Source organism: Scyliorhinus canicula, chromosome 21 (genome assembly GCF_902713615.1).
Source record: "Scyliorhinus canicula chromosome 21, sScyCan1.1, whole genome shotgun sequence".
Lineage (NCBI taxonomy): Eukaryota > Metazoa > Chordata > Chondrichthyes > Carcharhiniformes > Scyliorhinidae > Scyliorhinus > Scyliorhinus canicula.
In genome coordinates this window covers 66,080,676-66,097,036 of record NC_052166.1, presented here as the reverse complement: position 1 = coordinate 66,097,036, position 16,361 = coordinate 66,080,676, and the positions used below count along the sequence as shown (strand labels likewise).

Sequence of the window (16,361 nt, the reverse complement as noted above, 5' to 3'; positions counted from 1 at the left end):
GTGAAAACAAGCCACAAACAAAATAAAGGTAGTAGAATCATACAGCACAGCAGGAAACCATTAGGCCCCCTGTCAGCCTTTGAAAGAGCAATCCCAATTACTCCCACTCCCCTGCAAGTTATTGCTGAAATTCCTTCCACCGCCCTTTCACTCAGTTTATTCCAGACCACAACTCGCTGAGTAAATGAAATTCCATCTCCCCAGTTAATTTGACAATTCTCATAAATCTGGTTACTGACCCTCTGACCAGTGTATTCAGTTTTTCATCCATTTATTATCAAGACCATTTGCCTTGCAATCTGAAGATTCACTAATGCACCAGGTAAGGTCACAAGGCTTTAGGTGAAGACAGACGATTTAAAAACCCATCCTAGAAGATTAATCCAACAGCTTCCCCAATGCAGCATCACCTGTTTTCTTTACACATACAGTATTTTGGCCTCAAACTTCCTGGAAAGCAGCACATTAAAAAGAAAACTGCTTTTACCAACCCTGAACCTCTGTCACCTACCTCTGCCACCATTTGAAAGTACTCTGTGTTTGCAATGTCATATTTGCCAATAACAAAGGGGTTCCAACTTTCACAACCTTAGGGAGAGCTTTTTAAAAAAATGCAGCCACTATTGCAGCCTGGGACCAAAAGTGGCCCATCCGCAGCCCATAGATATTTTCTTGATTGTTGCCCAGACGCTGAATTACGACTTTTCACTGGTTTCCATCCGCATAACTTTTTTTCCTCACTCTCTCGGAATCCAAATATTGAAAATATTTCTCTTAATAATCTTTATTAGTGTCACACGTTAACACTGCAATGAAGTTACTCTGAAAAGCCCCTAGTCGTCACTTTCCGGCGCCTGTTCGAGTACACTGAGGGAGAATTCAGAATGTCTAAATTACCTAATAAGCACGTCTTTCGGGACTTGTGGGAGGAAACCGGAGCATCCAGAGGAAACCCATGCAGACACGGGGAGAAGGTGCAGACTCCACACAGACAGTGACCTAAGCAGGAATCAAACATAGAACATACAGTGCAGAAGGAGGCCATTTGGCCCATCGAGTCTGCACTGACCCACTTAAGTCCTCACTTCCACCCTATCCCCGTAACCCAATAACCCCTCCTAACCTTTTTGGTCACTAAGGGCAATTTATCACGGCCAATCCACCTAACCGGCACGTCTTTGGACTGTGGGAGGAAACCGGAGCACCCGGAGGAAACCCATGCAGACACGGGGAGAACATGCTGACTCCGCACAGACAGTGACCCAGCGGGGGAATCGAACCCAGGACCCTGGCGCTGTGAAGCAACGGTGCTAACCACTGCTATCGTTCAACCCAGTTTGTTTCTATCATTTGAAGCTGATGAACCAGCCCGATTTCAATCTTGCGGCCCACTGAGATGAAGGAGAGCCACTCATGCGACCCAGCCTCGGTTGCCCATCACTGCCCTATTGCAAAGTAGGAAACTCAGCTGCTGATCTGCACACAGCAAACACCCACAAATGAGAAAAAAATCATAACAACAACATTTGTTTTGACATTTGGATTTGAGGGGAAATATTGGCCAGGACACCAGGAATAACTCCCCTCCTCTTCTTTTAAATAGTGGCATGGGATCTTTACCTTCACCAGAGAGGCAGATGGAGCCTCAGTTTAATGTCACATCTGAAAGACTGCATCTCCTGGCAGAGCAGCACCGGGATGTCAGCCTAGATTTCTGTGTTCAAAGGGCGGCATGGTGGCTCAATGGTTAGCACCGAGGACCCGGGTTCGATCCCGGCTCTGGGTCATTGTCAGTGTGGAGTTTGCACATTCTCCCCGTGACTGCGTGGGTTTCGTCCCACAACCCAAAAATGTGCAGGGCCGGTGGATTGGCCACGTTAAATTGTCCCTTAATTTGAAAAAAAAAGAATTCGGTACTCTAAAAAATGTTTTTAAAAGATTTCAAGTTTCTGGAGTGGAGACTTGGAAGTCACAATTTCGGAGTCAGAGGCAGGATTGCCACCAACTGGGCCATGCAGTGCACGGTTTAGCTCAGTGCTCTAGTGTTATGGGCCAGGGTTTAGAGAACTCCAAAGTCATAGTCATAGAACATACAGTGCAGAAGGAGGCCATTCGGCCCATCGAGTCTGCACCGACCTGTATCATGGAATTCACCTGACCCACAACTTTTAATAGATTGTGGTATGGGGAGCACACGGCCCACTCTACAGGTGTGGTACAGCAGAAATGGAAAAGTATTTTTTAAAGAAAAACAATGTTTATTCTATGAACTCAAGTTAACCTTTTTAAAACATAGTGAATATCTTAGCAACCATTAATTCAAATACAACCCCAAAAGAATACAACACTAAGTAATCCTTAATAACTTCCCAGACAACATCCAGAAGACAAAAGAAACACCTTTTAACAGAAGCACATTGGGTTTACATTCACTACTGAAAACATTCATAATTCTGAATTCACCAAATGATCAGGAGATAGTCTTTTCATGGCAGAGATATCAACAGTACACCTGCTTTGGCTGGCTTCAGCTCCAACACTGAAAACAAAACTAAAACACACCCTGCAGCAAACAGCCTAAAACGAAAGTAAAAAGCTGACATCCAGCCCAGCTCCACCCACTCTCTGACATCACTGATAAACACCCATTTCTTAGAGGTACATTTCTTAAACACCCATTTCTTAAAGGTACTCTCACATGACACTAGACAGCTGGTTTGTGATGCAGAACCAGCTGAGAATTCTGAATTCTCCCTCTGTGTACCCGATCAGGCGCCGGAATGTGGCGACCAGAGGCTTTTCACAGAAACTTCATTGCAGCGTTAAAAAAAGCCTACTTGAGACAATAAAAGGTTATTTATTTATGACTAGATACTAACACACCAACGTTTAAATCTCATCCCACCCATGAAGTACAATACATCCTGTTAACTTTATTTAGTTGAAGCATCTCCCCAGTGACAGATATTTCAAGCATTCACTTCCTGCCCATGGGTCAGGCATGTCTAGTTGGTGCCACCATTGGCAGCTCAGAAGTTGAATAAGAAAGTGCCATTTTTGGTCTTGGGAGTAGTACTTCTGGTTGGATAGGACTGAGAACTCAAGGGATTATTAACACATGCCATGCCAGAATATAAAGACTCAGTTTCCTTTTTCACGTCTGTCTCTAAATGAAAAGGGTTGCGTTGTTCTGTTTCTCCCGTCTTACCAACAGAATCCATCCCAGTTTATCTACTGCTCAAGTTCAAAATAACAAAACACATTGATGAACATCTCTATTAAATCTCCTCTCAATCTCTCCAATCTATTCTCATCACTGACGTTTCTCATCCCTGGAACCATTAACGTAACTCCTGTACTTTCTCCAGTGCTTTCACATCCTGGTTAAATAAGACTATACTATTAAAAGTGAAATTTACATTATTAATTAAGGATCATTTGCCTGGCAACACGGTGGCACCGTGGTTAGCATTGCTGCCTCATGGCGCTGAGGTCCCAGGTTCGATCCTGGCTCTGGGTCACTGTCCGTGTGGAATTTGCACATTTTCCCTGTGTCTGCGTGGGTTTCGCCCCCACAACCCAAAGATATGCAGGGTAGGTGGATTAACCATGATAAATTGCCCCTTAATTAATTGTAAAAAATGAATTGGGTACTCTAAGTTTATTTAAAAAAGAATCATTTGCCTGTTAATTCAGGTGTAATTTACATTGGTTCTGATTCATGTTAAAGTAAAAGCTACAACGTAATCTTGTTGGTAATTTCCTCCTCTAGGGATCACAAGTCCTGAAAGACATGCTTGTTAGGTGAATTAGACATTCTGAATTCTCCCTCCATGTACCCAAAAAGGCGTCGGAGTGTGGCAACTAGGGGATTTTCACAGTAACTTTATTGCAGTGTTAATGTCAGCCTACTTGTGACAATAATAAAGATTATTATTATGATGATTCTGTGACTCAGTAAATTCAGTTTTTGGGGTTTACTGTTTCCCCACAGGGATCAGAACACCTTCACACTTACACAGAAACTTCAGAGAGTCGTGAACACAGCCCAGTCCATCACACAAACCTGCCTCCCATCCATGGACTCTGTCTACATCTCCCGCTGCCTGGGGAAAGCGGGCAGCATAATCAAAGACCCCACCCACCCAGCTTACTCACTCTTCTAACTTCTTCCATCGGGCAGGAGATACAGAAGTCTGAGAACACGCACAAACAGATTCAAGAACAGCTTCTTCCCCGCTGTTACCAGACTCCTAAACGACCCACTTATGGACGGACCTGATTAATACTACACCCTGTATGCTTCATCCGATGCCGGTGTCTATGTATTTACATTGTGTACCTTGTGTTGCCCTGTGATGTATTTTCTTTTCATATACCAAATGATGTGTTTGAGCTGCTCGCTGAAAAATACTTTTCACTGTACCTCGGTACACGTGACAATAAACAAATCCAATCCAACAAAACGTGTAGGCTAGAGGCAAAGGGCAAAACGATTGTATGCAGGATGAAATTAAAAACATCCAACCTACTTATTACTTAGACACACATTAATGTATTAAAATATAATAGAATGTCCCCACTTTAAGATGGAACATTTTGGAAGATCAAGCATCATGCAGAGGGCCTGTAAACTGGAGCTGATTGCACCAGATCTTGGCAATGGAATAAATAATTCCCTTTGATTGAAACATGCTTTCTTACGGTAGCTAGTGAACCCAGGAGGTGGGTTGTGTTAATTGCATGTTTTCTTGTCATTTAATATATGGAAGACCATTAATCAGTCAGTAATAAAACTAATGATTAAAAACCTCATGCAGGAATCTTAAGAGGAGTTACTGTTAAGAAAACTAATAACCATTTGTTGCAACATTCAACATGAAGGAAATCTGATGCTAACAATCTGATGATATGGGGATGTCTTGCAAACTGTGATCATAATGTGATTGAATTTGATTTTAGCTTTGGGAGAGAGAGAGTCACAAACTAAATTTCATATTTAAGTAAGACAAGGGATGAGAAATAAATTGCAGGCAGTAAAACCAGGCTAAGTCGTTCGGCAAATGTATGTTTTTGGTAAAATAATAAGTCAGTGCATTCCCCAAAAGTGGTGTTTTTGTGGCCACTCTGGGTGAAGGGCAACATTTATTCCCCCTTATGTTCTCAGTGAAATATTCACAGGGTGAATATTTCACTGTTTAGCACACTGGGCTAAATCGCTGGCTTTTAAAGCAGACCAAGCAGGCCAGCAGCACGGTTCGATTCCCGTACCAGCCTCCCCGGACAGGGTCCGGAATGTGGCGACTAGGGACTTTTCACAGTAACTTCATTGAAGCCTACTCGTGACAATAAGTGATTTTCATTTCATTTCATTCAAAATTACTTCCTATGACTTTCAAGTTAATAAGAGTTGTTAAGAAAATACATTTAAGATACTCTATTACTCATTCCGCATTAAGAAAGATTGAGTGAAGATTATGATTCACAAAACACTGGAGAAATGCTCTTTGGAATTGAATGACAAGGGTTTACCTGCCCTGAAGGTACTAGAATTGCTCCCTCTATTTCAGCTTCCTGCTATCTGCAGTTTAGTGGAGGGTCTGCAATGACACAGACTTGTTTAAGCGTTCAGTATATAAATGCAGCAAGCAATGGATCGGAACAAGTCTGTCATCAATCTGAGGAAACCTAATCTCCTTCATCCCTGGGACATCAGAATGTAAGCACTGTTGATTATTTTATAAATAGCACCATTCATGTGAAATGAGATGAGATGTGAATTATCCGGGCAGCACGGTGGCGCAGTGGGTTAGCACTGCTGCCTCGCGGCGCCGAGGCCCCAGGTTCGATCCCGGCTCTGGGTCACTGTCCGTGTGGCATTTGCACATTCTCCCCGTGTTTGCGCGGGTTTTGCCCCCACAACCCAAAGATGTGCAGGCTAGGTGGATTGGCCACGCTAAATTGCCCTTTAATTAGAAAAAATACTCAAATTTTAAAAAATAGATGTGAATTATCCCATGCTGGTAAACAAATTTATTTACAAAGATACTAACTTAACAACAATGTGAAAATGCTTTGGTGCGATGTGCAGTTGAGTGCGCCAATATTTAGATATTAAAACCAACCGAGTCTCCGACTGAGAGTCAAACTTGCAAGTATCAGGTCGCAGTTACGTTATATCTCAGATCTGTGCTCGCTGGAAGTTTGCAAGATGTTAACTTGATGCTCTGGGTGAAGGAGGATTTTCAATTTTTAAAAAACCATCATCGGAAGTTGGGAGCGTTGCAACCTCCAGGCGAATCTGAGAGAAGGCTGATTATTTACTGTAACTGATAAGAGTTTCAAACAATGCACAGTAAAGGATTTGTCAGAAGTTGCAGACCGGAAGCCTCATCTTAAAACAGATGACACGGCACATCTGTAAAGTTTAATTCATGAAATTCACTTAGAATCAACATGTATAAGATTGTTTGTAATCGATCAAGGAGATTATCACTGTTACAAATATTTTAATTTAAGAATGTTGATGTGTAGATAACAAGATACAGGAGCCACCTCATTTAATTAATTAAAATCATTTTCACTGGTGTATAAATAAGGGTCAGGAAATATAAATGTAATCGCATCCATGGTAAAGAACAAAAAATGCTAATTGTAAATTAGAGGTCTAATTCACACAAAGTCCTGTTCCTCCATAACTCCTGTGCTTACTGACCTTCGTTTCGCTATGACCTGGCCGTAATTATAAAATCCCACCTTCAATTGCAAATCCCATCCCTCATCTCAATAATCTCCTACAACCAAGGGCAGCACGGTGGCACAGTGGTTAGCATTGCTGCCTATGGCGCTGAGGACCCGGGTTCGCCCTGGGTCACTGTCCGTGTGGAGTTTGCACATTCTCCCCGTTTTCACCCCCACAACCCAAAGATGTGCCGGCTAGGTGGATTGGCCACGCTAAATTGCCTCTTAATTAGAAAAAAAATAATTGGGTACTCTAAATAAATAATCTCCTACAACCCTCTGAAAAAGATGCACTGCTCCAAATCCCACTCCTTTCCCATGACTGATTTCCTTCCCTTCACCATTGGCAGCCACGCCTTCAACTGGTTAGACCCGCAGTTCTGGAATTCCCTCCCTATAGATTTCTGTGTATCCCTCTGTTTGGATTTGGCCCTGGGTTAATGTCGGGTGCAGTTGCCGAATGCGGCCTGTTTACATCAACGCCATGAACTTGGGGTCTTTTCAGTTGCATTGGGGTACGAGGCAGGGGTGTACGTTGTTGTTTGCATTGGCAATTGAGTCGTCGGCCATTGCATCAATGGCCTTAAATACGGTGTAGTTGGATTGTTAGAGGTGGGGTGGCGTGTAGGGTGGGTGTCACTATTCGCTGATGATTTGCTGATACATTAGGGATCTGGGGTTGTGTATAGGGAGTATTTTGCAGAGCTACGTGCCTTCTCTGGCTACAAGTTGAACATACTGATAAGTGAGGAGGGGGGAGGGGGGGGAATGCCGCTACGGTTGGCGGGGTCTAGTTTTCGATACCTAGGGGTCCAGGTGGCAGAGGATGGGCCGGCTTCGGGGATTGAATTACATAAGCCTGGTAGGTCGAATCACGGCGGACTTACAGAGGTAGGGTAGTCTCCTGATGGTCCAGGAGCAATCGGTCTAGATGAACACCTTGCCGTGATTTCTACTTTTATTTCAGGGTCCCCTGGTGTTCCTGCCCAAGTCATTTTTCTGAAAGGTTGAGAGACTTACTCCGGCTTTATTTGGGTAGGAAAGGTCCCGAGGGAGCTGCTTCAGAAGGAGAGACAGGCAGGGGATTTTGTGCTGCCAAATTTGCTGTAGTATTATTGGGCAGCCAACACGGGACGTGTTGGGCTGGTGTGAGGACCCGGGGGCTCTCTGGGTTCAGATGGAGTCAGGGTCATGTAGGGGGACATGTATGGGGGCATTGGTAACAGCGCCACTTCCGTTGGCGCTGGCAAAGTGGTCAACAAATCCAGGGGTGGTGGCCACACTAAAAATATGGTGGCAACCATATAAATATAAATATAGCTCCTAAATCATTCTTAGGGGCAGCACGGTAGCATGGTGGTTAGCATAAATGCTTCACAGCTCCAGGGTCCCAGGTTCGGTTCCTGGCTGGGTCACTGTCTGTGCAGAGTCTGCACATCCTCCCCGTGTGTGCGTGGGTTTCCTCCGGGTGCTCCGGTTTCCTCCCACAGTCCAAAGATGTGCGGGTTAGGTGGATTGGCCATGCTAAATTGCCCATAGTGTCCTAAAAAAGTAAGGTTAAGGGGGGGGGGGGGGGTTGTTGGGTTACGGGTATAGGGTGGATACGTGGGTTTGAGTAGGGTGATCATTGCTCGGCACAACATCGAGGGCCGAAGGGCCTGTTCTGTGCTGTACTGTTCTATGTTCTAACTCCGCCTGCATTTTACATTGGGGCAGCTCCAAGACTGACTCACCTGTTCGAGTCGGCAAAGCTAGATGCCAGATTTTGTGTGTGGAAATGGAAAGTGCTGGTAGAGTGGGGGATTTATTCATGGAGGGACGGCTTTGCCAGTTTGGAGGAGAGCTACAGGAGAAATTTGGGTTGTTAGACTCGGAAATGTTTAGGTACCTCCAGGTGCAGAACTTTTATTTTCATTTTTCCAATTAAGGGGCGATTTAGTGTGGCCAATCCACCTACCCTGCACATCTTTGGGTTGTGGGGATGAGACCCATGCAGACACGGGGAGAATGTGTAAACTCCACACGGACAATGACCTGCGTTTTCGGCCCCGGAAGGCAGCAGTGCTAACCACTGTGCCACCCTGAATCTTCTGTTTCAATAAGATCATTGCTCATTCTTCTCAACTCCAGAGAATAGATGCCCAATTTACTCAATTTCTTGTCATAGGACAAGGCTTCTTGGTGGTGTAAAACACTTATGATTCTATGACAATCCTTTTATCCCCAGGACCAATCTAGTGAACCTCTGCAGTACAGCCTCCAATGCAAATAAATTGTTCCTTAAACATGGAGACCTAACAGTGTTCCAGGACTGGTCTCACCAAAGCCCTGTACGATCACAGCAAGCCTTCTTTATTTTTGTTCCCCAATCCTTGCACTTTATATTGATTCATTGTATTTAAGGCCTTTTGAGCTCAAGACTGGATAAGGTACAAGGGAAGAAAAATTTGAAACGTGGCAGAATGTCGACTCTTTTCCCCTCGGGTTTATAATTAGTCGCAGGCCAACACTCATTTCCCAATTGGAAACAAAACCAAGATTTGTTCTTTGCATATTGGAGATTGCATTTATCACTAATTCCGCAGATTTACCGATAGTGTTGGGCTTTCTTCCTGAACCACGATATTCCTTGTGTTGGGAATCCAACAGCTCAAACCAGTGGAATATTTTTCTATTTGTACAGCAATTTCTAAATGGTCAAATTCTAATATAAATTCAACTCTTTGTCCTTTTAAAATTGATACTATTTTAAAAAGGTGGAATACAGGATATGAAGATCTTGCCCTGAGTTAGTAGGACTCTCGTCTGAGTCAGACAAGTTCTGGGTTCAAATTTCACTCCAAGCAGTTGAACACAAACTCTCGGCGGCCTGCCAGTACAGTGTTGAGGGAATGCCGTGCTGTTTTTCAGATGCAACATCACACCAAGGTCGAACCCGCTCTCTCAGGAGAACTACACGGGATCAGGGGAGTCTTCCGGTGTCCTGATAAATATTTACCTCTTAACTAAAATCACTGAATCAGATTATCTAGTCTTTATCATATATCTGTTTGTGGAAGTTTGCTGTGTGTAAATTGGTTGCTGTCTTTCCTACATAACAGTGATTACAATTCAAAAGTACTTAATTTGCTGTGATGCACTTTGTTGTCATGAGCTTGTGAAAAGGGCTGTAGAAATGTAACTTCAGTAGCTCATTGCTAATTGTTATTCTTTCTTTTCGAGTTGTAGATGAAGGTGGTGGGCTTTATCCTGTTGATAATCTCGCTGACAAACAGTCTGTCACCTGATCCTTGGCGGTTAGACAATGAAAATCGGGGGAAAGGCCAGGCAAAGGGAATTCCAGGCCACAGACTCCGGTTTCCCTTCGGCCTCCAACTCGAGAAGAAATCTCGGGACTTTCTGAATGGCCTGCGGAGCACCGCCAAGCAGCTGCAGGGGATGGAACTAGGGCGAGCAGGGTTCAGGTTCAGGTTCGGGAGAGGGGAGAGCCAGGCACCACCCCAAGCGAGAGTGGGCTGGAGAAATGGATGAGCCCCTCCTGAACATAGTGCCTGAGGGAGGAGCAAGGAAATGATTGAAAGCAAAAATGAAAGATGAATCAGAATAGGCAAGAAAATTAAATAAAACCCATGGATGTTTAGCAAGTGAAAGAAAAAGTGGAAATTACCCCTGGTATGGTGAATCATGTAATTACTTGTAGGGCAACATTGTTGTCATCATCATTTGTATCGGTTCTAATTAAATGATTTTGTTCATCACAAACATATTAGCACTATGTTTCTTTCTTTAAGTGGAGTTAATTTCCTTTCAACTGATGTAGGTTTTAAATTTTACTTTGTAATACTCTTGACAGGCATTGTACATTTTGGAGGCTGCTAAATCACCAAACGGTCAGCTTTGCCCCTTCTGTTCCCAATACTCTCCAAAACCGGAATAAATATTTCATCGGTGCACCTTTCACACCTGTGTATTGTGTTGCGTTAAAGCTGCATTATACAGAGTGGATTAACTTTCTAGTAAAGGAGATGCATGCCAGGCACTTGTTAGCTTACTTGTGGTCTAAAGAAATCTCTTTTTTTTTAAAAGATAAATTTAGAGTATCCACTTATTTTCTTCCCATTAAGGGGCACTTTAGCGTGGCCAATCCACCTACTCTGCACATCTTTGGATTATGGGGGTGAGACGCATGCAGACACAGGGAGAATGTGCAAACTCCACACAGACAGTGAACCGGAGCCAGGATCGAACCCGGGTCCTCGGTGCCATGAGGCAGCAGTGCTAGCCACTGTGCCACCCAGTCTAAAGAAATCTCTGCTGTATATTACTGTATATCACATTGGGAACAGGACTAGGCAATGCAGCCCCACCAGCCCCTTCTGCCGTTCAATTCGACTATGGCTGATCTGTATCCCAGTAGCTGCACAGTTTGAGCAGAGTTTCACTGTACACAGCTGTAAAGAGAAACCCGCTGGGTATCTTGCACAGTGAACACTGAAATATTGCTAGGTTTCTGTAGCATTACTTAAGGCATGTCTGTGATCTGTGGCATACTAACCTGGATATACCTTAAATAGCAGTGCAGCACCTTGCAAACCACGAGCATCAGCACAGGACATTCAGGAGCAACATATATTATTATATGTGTCACATGTCACTCACAACACTTTGTTAATTAACGCAAAGGAATCTTAAAATCTACCCAACATATCCGAATTTGCAATGTTCTTTGAGCAACGATCAAACTCGGGATGACCTCAGGCTGCATTTACTTCTGTAAGGCTGAGGAAACAAGGTTTCCTGGAGGGCAGGGCGCTGGAGGGATACAAGATAGCCAGGAGGGAACTGAAGAAAGGGATTAGGAAAGTTAAGAGAGGGCACGAAAAATCTTTGGTGGGTAGGATCAAGGAAAATCCCAAGGCCTTTTACACATATGTGAGAAATATGAGAATGACTAGAGCGAGGGTGGGTCCGATCAAGGACAGTAGCGGGAGATTGTGTATTGAATCAGAAGAGATAGGAGAGGTCTTGAACGAGTATTTTTCTTCAGTATTTACGAATGAGAGGGGCCATTTTGTTGGAGAGGACAGTGTGAAACAGACTGGTAATCTCGAGGAGATACTTGTTAGGAAGGAAGATGTGTTGGGCATTTTGAATAACTTGAGGATAGACAAGTCCCCCGGGCCTGACGGGATATAGAATATATAGAACAGTACAGTACAGAACAGGCCCTTCGGCCCTCGATGTTGTGCCGAACAATGATCACCCTACTCAAACCCACGTATGCACCCTATACCCATAACCCAACAACCCCCCCTTAACCTTACTTTTTAGGACACTACGGGCAATTTAGCATGGCCAATCCACCTAACCCGCACATCTTTGGACTGTGGGAGGAAACCGGAGCACCCGGAGGAAACCCACGCACACACGGGGAGGACGTGCAGACTCCACACAGACAGTGACCCAGCCGGGAATCGAACCTGGGACCCTGGAGCTGTGAAGCATTTATGCTAACCACCATGCTATCCAAGGATTCTCGGGGAAGCAAGAGATGAAATTGCAGAGCCGTTGGCAAAGATCTTTTCGTCCTCACTGTCAACAGGGGTGGTACCAGGGGATTGGCGAGTGGCGAATGTCGTGCCCCTGTTCAAAAAAGGGAATAGGGATAACCCTGGGAATTACAGGCCAGTTAGTCTTACTTCGGTGATAGGCAAAGTAATGGAAAGGGTACTGAGGGTTAGGATTTCTGAGCATCTGGAAAGACACTGCTTGATTAGGGATAGTCAGCACGGATTTGTGAGGGGTAGGTCTTGCCTCACAAGTCTTATTGAATTCTTTGAGGAGGTGACCAAGCACGTGGATGAAGGTAAAGCAGTGGATGTAGTGTACATGTATTTTAGTAAGGCATATGATAAGGTTCCCCATGGTAGGCTTATGCAGAAAGTAAGGAGGCATGGGATAGTGGGATATTTGGTCACTTGGATAACGAACTGGCTAACCGATAGAAGTCAGAGAGTGGTGGTGGATGGCAAATATTCAGCCTGGAGCCCAGTTGCCAGTGGCGTACCGCCGGGATCAGTTCTGGGTCCTCTGCTGTTTGTGATTTTCATTAATGACTTGGATGAGTTGAAGGGTGGGTCAGTAAATTTGCAGATGATACAAAGATTGGTGGAGTTGTGGATAGTGAGGAGGGCTGTTGTCGGCTGCAAAGAGACATAGATAGGATGCAGAGCTGGGCTGAGAAGTGGCAGATGGAGTTTAACTCTGAAAAGTGTGAGGTTGTCCATTTTGGAAGGACAAATATGAATGCGGAATACAGGGTTAACGGTAGGGTTCTTGGCAATGTGGAGGAGCAGAGAGATCTTGGGGTCTATTTTCATAGATCTTTGAAAGTTGCCACTCAAGTGGATAGAGCTGTGAAGAAGGCCTATGGTGTGCTGCGTTCATTAGCAGTGGGATTGAATTTAAGAGCCGTGAGGTGATGATGCAGCTGTACAAAACCTTGGTAAGGCCACATTTGGAGTACTGCGTGCAGTTCTGGTCACCTCATTTTAGGAAGGATGTGAAAACTTTGGAAAAGGTGCAAAGGAGATTTACCAGGATGTTGCCTGGAATGGAGAGTAGGTCTTACGAGGAAAGGTTGAGGGTGCTAGGCCTTTTCTCATTAGAACGGAGAAGGATGAGGGGCGACTTGATAGAGGTTTATAAGATGATCAGGGGAATAGATAGAGTAGACAGTCAGAGACTTTTTCCCCGGGTGGAACACACCATTACAAGGGGACATAAATTTAAGGTGAATGGTGGAAGATATAGAGGGGATGTCAGAGGTAGGTTCTTTACCCAGAGAGTAGTGGGGGCATGGAATGCACTGCCTGTGGAAGTAGTTGAGTCAGAAACATTAGGGACCTTCAAGCGGCTATTGGATAGGTACATGGATTACGGTAGAATGATGGGGTGTAGATTAATTTGTTCTTAATCTAGAACAAAAGTTCGGCACAACATCGTGGGCCGAAGGGCCTGTTCTGTGCTGTATTTTTCTATGTTCTATGTTACCTTCAGTAAACAGACTCTCTGATCTTTAGTAGGTCAATTTAAACACAGCTCTGCCTCAGCAACAGAATAATGTGAATTAATTTGTGGGACACTGCAACTACTCCAACAACTAAAACATTCCGGAGCCACCATATCTGCACTTTTCACAAACAAGCCTGACTTTCTTCAGCCGGAGCATGATTAAATCACTTAGACTTTATAACATTCAAGACCCAAACAAACACTCTTTAGTGAAACAAAGTATATGGGCGGAATTCTCCGTAGCCTGACGGCAAAATCGGGATCGGGCGCAGAATGGCTTTCGACGCCGGATCCGGGGCAGGCACCGGTTTGACGCGGGTTCACATGCTCCGCCCCCTCCAAGTCAGCGTCACCGGGACGTGCGGCGCGCAGTTACACCGTTGGCACGTCATCAGCCGGCCCACTTGTGATGCTCTGTCCCCGATGGCGCGGGCCACATGTGGTTCCAGCGGTCGGGAACCCTGCGTTCTGGCTGTGGACAGTATCCAGTGCTGCCACACTCGTCCGGGATCCATGCTGCTGGCTGGTGCTTCTCCTAGGGATGGGGGGGCCTCTGGGGTCAGGGTGGGTGGGTTAGGGTTCCCACAAGGCTGATGCTATGCTTTCTGGTGCGACCAGTGAAGACCGTCATCCCCGCGCATGCGCAGCGCAAGACCCGGCGACTCTCCAGCGTTTTCCATGCAATCCGTGGGTGGTTCACACTGCGCCGGTGCTAGCCCCTCACCGTTACCAGAACCGGTGAGGGGTTCGTGCCAATTTTCCCGTCGTGAACCACCCACGGATTCTCCGTTGGCACTGGCACTTAGCCGCTGGAAAAGGGAATTTCGCCCATGGCTTTTTAAAAACACCTGTCCTTCCAAAACGGTACATTCTCTGATGTGCTGAGTATATCCTCATTGGCCTAAGTGTGAATAGCGAGGATCTCACTGATTTATCAAATCTATTTTGTCTACTGGAACTAACTGGGGTCGTACCTTTCACTAAACCTTCCTCATGTAGTCATTGTGCTGTAGGAGGTAATGTTTTAACATCTTGAAAGTTGTGAACTTAGTATTTAATTACGGATTGCAGATATTATTTAAATATCAATGTGTATTAAATTAGTAAGTATAGCGTTTGTGAACTTTAAAGTTCAGATGGTCATTGAGCCAATTATAAAAATTAGTATGTTAATTATGTGATAACTTTATGTTGCACTTTCATATTAGCCCCTGGATTGGAGAGCCTGTTTGGGGGAGGGGGCTCTGGGTGTTCTCTGGTTATTGCTTCTCCTGTTAAGGGAAACAGATTCTCCCCTATTCACTCTATCAGAACCTTTTGTGAAATCTCCCCTTAACCTTCCCTGCTCCAAGGAAATCAACTCCAGTCTCACGTAAGTGAACTTGTATGATTTTGGGAGACCTGCCTGCATCCCCTCCGACCTTCATATTCCAGGACATCAAAGTTTAGAACATATATCGAGCGAACCTTGCCCTGGGTTTAACTCGATAAGAATTTGCAACTTTCGCAATTCCCTTTGAACCTGGAGGGAGTTGGAACCAAGCTGCTGTCCAACTAACCGTGAGATCTGAGGGGCAGCACGGTGGCCTAGTGGTTAGCACAACCGCCTCACGGCGCTGAGGTCCCAGGTTCGATCCCGGCTCTGGGTCACTGTCCGTGTGGAGTTTGCACATTCTCCCCGTGTCTGCGTGGGTTTCGCCCCCACAACCCAAAAATGTGCAGAGTAGGTGGATTGGCCAGGCTAAATTGCCCCTTAATTGGAAAAAATAATTGGGTAATCTAAATTTATAAAAAAAAAACCATGAGATCTGCACCTTGCTGTCATACCCACAGGTCGTTCCTCAGCTTACGCAAAACTCCAGTGAAACGGGGAGCAAGCCTAGGAGCAGCATCTGATCTTCCCGATGGACACGTTGCAGCCTTCGTGGCTCAATGTTGCATTCGGCAGCTTTAGATTTTCACCGTTCCCTCTCCTCCATCTTAAATCTCTTTTAATATCCCATACATAGAATCATCGAGTCTGCACCAACCCCCTGAAACCCCACCCAACCTGCACATCTTTGGACACCAAGGGGAAATTTAGCATGGCCAATCCGCCTCACCTGCACATTTTTGGACTGTGGGGGGAAACCCACAGACACAGGGGAGAATGAGCAAACGCCACACAGTCACCCAAGGCCAGAATTGAACCCGGGCCCCTGTGAGGCAGCAGTACTAGCAACTATGCAGTGCTGCCCATGTATTGTCTCAATGCAAGCCCACACCCCACAAAAGGCCATCTTTCTCGTTCTTAAAGTTGCGACTTCTTGTTGCAGTTTCTCCAGCTCTAACACATTCAAAGAACTCAATGTTAACTCTGTTTCTTGGGCGGCACTGTGGTGCAGTGGTTAGCACTGCTGCCTGCAGCACCGAGGATCCGGGTTCAATCCCGGCCCTGGATCAGTGTGTGGAGTTTGCACATTCTCCCCGTGTCTGCGTGGGTTTCGCCCCCACAACCCAAAGATGTGCAGGCTAGGTGGATTGGCCACGCTAAATTGCCCCTTAAT

General features: G+C 45.2%; 1 long non-coding RNA gene across 1 annotated transcript; it reads left to right on the top strand.

The window, feature by feature from the left end:
• The first annotated feature begins 5,591 nt into the window (after window positions 1-5,591).
• On the top strand, window positions 5,592-10,503 carry LOC119955805. The gene is made up of 2 exons (XR_005458530.1): window positions 5,592-5,719; window positions 9,970-10,503. It is a non-coding gene; the product is annotated as an uncharacterized LOC119955805 (long non-coding RNA).
• Window positions 10,504-16,361: the final 5,858 nt, after the last annotated feature.